We start from the raw sequence: 6,831 nt of genomic DNA on the forward strand, positions 1-6,831 counted from the left end.
GGGACCCCACCGGTGGGACCCCACCGGTGGGACCCCACCGGTGGGACCCCACCAGTGGGGATGCTGTCCCCGCTGTTGCCGGGAGGGTCTGGTGACAGGACTGAATCCCGTGTGGAAAATAGACCATAGGACGTGTGCAGGGACTCACTGGGTCCTGCTTCTATCTGTGTGTCACATGACAGGCGTAGGTAGATAATCCCCACCCAGGAGCTCGTCTGACTTTAGCTACAGATATCCTAGGACTCAGGGTAGCTATACCCATGTGATGCCGCCAGCCAGGATTATTCCAGAATGTCGTCATCAAGTTTTATCTCGACTCCAGTTCTGTTTCTAGAGCTAAAAAGATAACTGGCGTTTTCTGTGGCTGTTTGTTTGCAACTCCAGTTGCCCTGAGACCGGTAGCACATGAGGTTCAAGATGTTGGCCTCCTCAACTGGGAGTCATGTGCCCTGGGAGGGCTGGGCCCCTTGTGCATCCATAGTTCACCATCCTCCGCTTCTGTACCACAGCAGCCACCCTGGCTGCTTTCTGCCCTTTAATTCTCCAAACCGCCTCCTACCACAGGGCCTTTACACATGCACGTAGGTCTAAAGTAACTTTTTTTTTTTTTACCCCCACCCCCGCATAGCTTCCTTATAACCCAACAGTGGTTACAAAGTCCTGAAGTCAGACTGTCGACTTTAATCCCAGTCTCCCAGGTATTCACTGTGTACCTCGTCCAATTTACTGGGCCTGTTTCCTCACCTGGAACCTCTACTCCCGTTGCCACCTTAAGGTGTCACTGCGAGGGTTACATACCTACCTGCATAGGATGTAGGAGGATGTCAGGCATAACAGAAAGCTGAGTATCTGTCCCACTTATCCTGTCTTGATCAGCTCACCTGTCACTTGCTCATGGAGGCCCCTCAGATCCTGATGGAGGTGACTTTCGTTAGGTGCTCCCCAAAGATTGGGGGGGGACACGGTGAGATTTTTTTTATTTGTAGAAGCACGGCAATCTCCACGTAGCTGAGACAAGGAGTGGGTCTGGCTGAGGCAGCATCGCTAACAGCACGGGGCACCATCTGGGCCCCACAGAACAAGGAGGCACAGGGCCTTCCTGGCTCCCCCAGGACTGTTCTCAGGGAAACAGGATATTCCCGACAACTTGGATTCGTGTTTTCACGTGCGTCCTCCCTCTGGAACGTCTGTTCCACAGGAGCCGAGTCCCCATCTTTCCCGGTTATGGCACCTTCAGGGCCCACACGTGGGAGGTGGGTGCTAAACACTGGTCAGTTAGCACAGCCGGGGGCCAAGTCCCTCTGAAAGCCCTGGACGAAGCAGTGAATGGAAGGAGGGGAGCCACACCCCTCTAACTACAGTCAGGAAAGAGACACCAGTCTGTACTCCCGCTTCCTTGTGGTTATTTCGTGGCCTAGTCGGTGGCCACCAGGCTCAAGAGCTGCCATTTCCAAATGAAACTGGGTCTTGCGTGGGGCTCCGAAGGTAGGACTTCCAGAGGCCCTCCCACAGCCTGGCGTCTGCGGGGTAGGGTTGAAACTGCTCAGGGCCCTTTGGCCCTTTGGTCCTTCTTCAACCCAAGTGAGCCTTGTCTTCTCCCCCAAGATGAGGTCACCTGGTTCTACCACCCCCAGCCACGTACCCAAAACCATCCACAAGTAGTGGCTTGAAAAAGTCATCACACTTAAACTGGTTCCACAGATCCTGTAGGTGCATTTTGGATATACGAATATATTCCATAAAGACACACACACAAACACACTGGGCCAGCTGGGGTGTGAACATTGCTTCCAGAATGTGGTGAATACTGATGAAATTCCAGTTCCGAATAAGTATGTCGCCGACGAGGGGAACGAGGCACCCGGGTAGTAAGTCCAGGCTAAAGTTGGAGGCTCCGGCTTCCTTTGGGCCATCAGTGCTCTGCCCTGAAGCGCCCACCCCCCCCCCCCCCCCCGCAGGGAATCTGGTCTTAAGAGGAACAAGGACAAATGAGCTCTTTGTGGCCTCTGTGTGTAACCCTGGAATGTAAGCATCTGAGGACGTCCCTCCAATCTGCCCAGGGCTAGAAAAGGACCTGGGACACAGGAGGTTCCAAGAAATATTAAAGGAATTAATGAAAGACCTTTGGCCTAGGATCTTCCAAATATTAGCCAATGGGGAGATGCTCTCCCAGTGAAAGGGCGGTCTGTGTCGTTGGGACAGTGTGAATTCATTACTGCCTCTACTTGCCAAAGCGTGCAAAGCAATCCCCTGAGCTAGGAGCCAACAGGGTCCCCATCTTACCAGGACGCTGAGGGCCACAGAGTTGCTTTCCCAGGGTTCCTCTGGTAAAACCCAGATCTGTGATGCTCCAAGGCCTAGCTTCCTAACTACTGTGCTGGCAGTAGCCTATGCATGAAGCCTACCCTAAAAATGGGGATCTCTAACTTCAGAAAAATGATCTGATTGCCGAGTTACTTTCACTAAGTTAAATGGGCATAGTTAAATGGGCATTTAAAAAAAGTAAGGCTTTTCAGACAAAGCGTTCAGATTTCATGATCAACAGGTTGCTTTTAGGAACTACGGTCAACCTATCATTGTGTGCTTCTGATGCCCCTTTGTGCAGAGAGTAGAGCTTGTGACCTGATGCTAAGGGTGCCTTCAGTAAATCCTCAGTAGGCCTCCTCTCAATATCCGTTAAACATCCTCTAAGAGAAGACACCTGCATAGCCACTATTAGATTCCTGCTTAATCCTAAAAAGGACAAAGGTCCTTGTCAGGCACAATGGGGCACAGAGAGCTTTCTGGGGAAACAGAGAATGAAGGGTTAGTGTCTGTACATGTCCAAAGGTAGCAAATCCTCTGCCAGAAATCTGTGTGGCTTCCTGTGTGTCAACCATACCTCCCATAAAAATGGATATTTCCATTTTTCTTCATGTTTCGCATATTTTCTGTGTAAACCTGGTCAGGCTGCGGCCCATGGTCTCAATACACTATACTTGCACCATCATAATTTGGAAATAGAACCAATTCCTTCAAAGTAAACAATAAAACCAAGCACCGACGTCCTTTCCTTGGTATTTCCTTCTTGTTGGAAGGACACAATTGCCAATAAATTTCTGTAAAGAAACTGGCTTTTTTCAAATAACATATAGAGTTTGTTTCAGACAAGTCTAAAAGCAGGAGGCTGATACCAGGGCACCATATTCTGCAGCCACAAGGCTCAGGACCTAAGTAAATGCCAATATGCTTTCTTTTTAGGAAAATAAAGGGGAAAATGAAACTACCCAAAAGTATGGAGTGTAAGATCCTGTGACTGTTCACATGATGGTAAAGTGCTCTCTTCAACAGAAAACCTAAATACATCCCATCAATAGTGGTTTTTCTTGAATGTCTACAATTGTGGTAAAGAGTGTCTTTATCCCTCTCTATTCTACTGACCACTCTCTATCCTGGAGTTGTCTTTGATTTTAGATGGTTCCTAGGTTTGCACAGAGGGGACCATGGACAAACAGATGCAGAAAGACGGGTAGGGAGGTGGAGGGCTCTGATCCTGCCGGGGACCCTTGCCCTGATTCACGAATTCTTCTGGAAAGTTAGTGCCAGAACGCCTTTGGAAACCTGCTGTCTGTGGACCCCCTTCAAACTTATTAATGGCAGCAATTATCTTCCTCATTCCTGTCCCCAAAAGCTCTATCCGAAGTGATTTCAAACCAATGAGGGTTCATAAAATTACTTTAATAGAATTATGTCTGTCTTAGCAGGAAAACCCAGATTTCTCGTATCCTATGGGATTCACTTAGAGCACACAGATAAGCCTATGGTCGCCCCATTGGCAGAGGAGGAGGAAAATAGGGCTGTTGAGAAAAGCGGACCGCTTTAAGCCAGTCTATCCAGAATTGCAAATTGCCCCATGGAGTGACATGTATAAATACCGAATAGCTAAAAGCATTGACAGAATTCATAATGGCAAGTTTTAGAAATGGAATCCATTTCTCTTTCTGCAAAAAGCTTCCAAATTAATAAGACCGGCTATGAACTAGCAGATAATAAAAATCTGCAGCACGGATAACAAAGCCTGTTGGTTGCAAATTTAACACCCGGCTATTTTATAGTCTAATGAATACATAGTTATGACTTTGTTTCAACTGTTTGCGCAGAGACCAATTCAGGGATTCAAGTCACTGAGACCACAAAGCTGTTTTCTATTCATACTTGCTCAAAATTACCCCAGAGAATAATCGGTGCATTTCTTTCCTCTTGTGGTTAAACATTAATCCTGCTATAAGTTAGTAAAAGTGCAGATACCGTGTTCATATTCAAAAGGCAGGCTCCTACCAAATCAAAATAGGTTAATCTAACATCAAATCTGTATCACTGGGGTTGCCTGCAATGAACATCTTGTCCGAAACTTTAAATTTAATCCAGGAGCAGACCTAGAAAAAGGAAGTTCCCTTCCTGCCTAGAAGTTACATTTAACTTGGAGAAATGACCAAAGAAGCACGAAAGAAACCTGGTGACTTATTTTCATAAGTCTTTTGGAGATTTTATCAACCCATTCCTACCTTGTGGGAACTGCGGAAGCCCACAGAGCGAGTCTGGATCCAGCAGGAGGAACAGTTGAGATACGAGCTGGACCAGGAGAGGATCACCACCTAAAACGGAGGAAAGAGTTCAATGGGGGAATGATCAGTGGGGCCACATAGGTCAGAGACCTGACGAAAAGACATAATTCATGTTGGATCAGTTAGTGGGGGGCATTCAGGGAAAAGTGAAGAAAACATCTTTGAAAATTTGGGGTTAAGATGACAGACACTGTGTGCATGCCCACGGGAATGATCCACTGGGGGAAACAAAAGCAGAAGACTGGGTGAATAGGGAAGCATCTATAATATGGTGAGCTCTCCAACTTTTGGTGGAAGACGGTGAATGAAACCCATAAATTGCTCTTTTCTGTTAAAAAAAAAAAAAAAAAAAAAAACCCGGCTCAAGTTTTAGAAGTCCTCCTCCTTGCCCTACTGTCCTACCAAGGAACGTCTCCACTCCATCCCGAGGGCTGGTATATCCCTAAGGTACAGCTGAGCGTTGGTGCTCTTAGACTGACCTAATTAGACACTTGGCTCCCACTCTGTTCCCCATAGCTAATTTGCCCATCCTAAATCACCTTCTCATGCTAATTTATCTGCAGAAGATGACACTGTTGTCAGAGTAAGCTAGAATTTTCTATCATTGGCACTGTATGTTAACATGTTTTTATTTATATGTTCATTCCCCTTGAGCTAGATTACTGTAATATCTGTGCTGAGGGATGGATCCCCACCCCCACCCCCACCCCCACCCCCACCCCCACCCCCACCCCCACCAGAGCTGTAACATAATCGATTGGTTACACCTTCAAGGTCAAGGGCAGATAGTGGAACCTGGTGAAGTCCTATTTATGTCTTAAATACATACATAGGCGCGCGCACACACACGTATATGGATGCAATTGCTGATACCTCTAGGCAGTGTGAGATAGTTTTATCCCTGGTGAATCAGTCCGTGCCTTTCTTGACCACCTATGCTTTGCACAGTAGCCTACTTAATCCTCACATGCTTATAGAAAGTGCATGTTTCCACCTGAGATGCTATACAGATAGCACAGTGATTAAGCAATTTGCATAAAAAGGCTTGTAAGTGCTGTACGTTGGATTTCTACCCACGTTCTCAGACTACCGTTTCCTTTATTTGTAGACTAAATAAATCATGTAGCCCAATATTGAAGGGAATCGAATTTTCGCCCATGGAGACACTACTAAAATTCTTGCAGGTTTCCTTCCCTACCAGTTTGCCCCCCACCTTTTGCTCGTCCAGAAACTCCATGCTCGCAGGCTTTGCTTTTTCCATGCTCCCCGGTGAAAGCGGCCCCTTGGGATTCTGGTCTCACTCACCAGCCATGTTGGGGGGGTCTCTGATGCTCCAAACCCTGGTGCCTGTTCTTTCCCCACAGACCAGAGCGCTCAAAGAAGCAGCGACAGCCTAGTTCTCAAGCTCTGAATTTCTGACCAACAAGAATCTCAACACTGGGGATGGATCTTCAAAGATCCACAAGTGCTTCAAGTGGGAGAGAACTAGTTCAGAGTCAAAGCAACACGAGGCGGTGGCACTGGGTTGGGACCAGGACTTAGACAGCGAGGTCCTGGAGAGGTCACTGCCCGGCCTCACATTGGGGTGCTCTCACACGGTCATGCAAAGACCGGGATGTGACTACTGGCTTCCATCACTTGTGCCAGATGGGGACCCGCAGACACGTGACCTCCACTCACACTCCCAGAGTTCCCTCGTTGCTAAAATAGGACAACAGAGTCTACACGCAGTGCTGGGAAGAATAAGGCAATCGTGAAAGATGGTTAGCACTGCACCCAGCCCATGGTGAGGGCTCAGTAAGTGTCCATTCCTGTTACTCGAAACAGGTGCACGAGGAGAACATTCTCAAGGCTCTTCCTTTTGATGTCTTGCCTGTCACCCTGCATGCATTGCTGCAAATTCCACCTACACCAGTTACCTGACAAGGATAAGTTCCATTCAGTTTGCATATTTAGAGAGGATGGCTGAGTGAGGAGGGTGGTGGCAGGCTGACCTTGAGACCCCAACGGAAGCTTCCGTAGCCGAGGATATAAGTGACTTAGGAAAGAAAGGAGATTCTCTCCTCTTGGAGAAGGAAGCGGGCCTAACAGCTCTGAGGGATGAGATGTGAGGTTGCTCAGGGACACAGGATGCTTACGGTCTCTGTCCCTGGATGTGACCTTTCCCCGAGGTCACTAGAGCCAGAGTGCCCTGGGGCTTCGACGAACAAACAAATACAAAAATCAG

This window comes from Panthera uncia, chromosome D1 (genome assembly GCF_023721935.1).
Source record: "Panthera uncia isolate 11264 chromosome D1, Puncia_PCG_1.0, whole genome shotgun sequence".
NCBI classification, from domain to species: domain Eukaryota; kingdom Metazoa; phylum Chordata; class Mammalia; order Carnivora; family Felidae; genus Panthera; species Panthera uncia.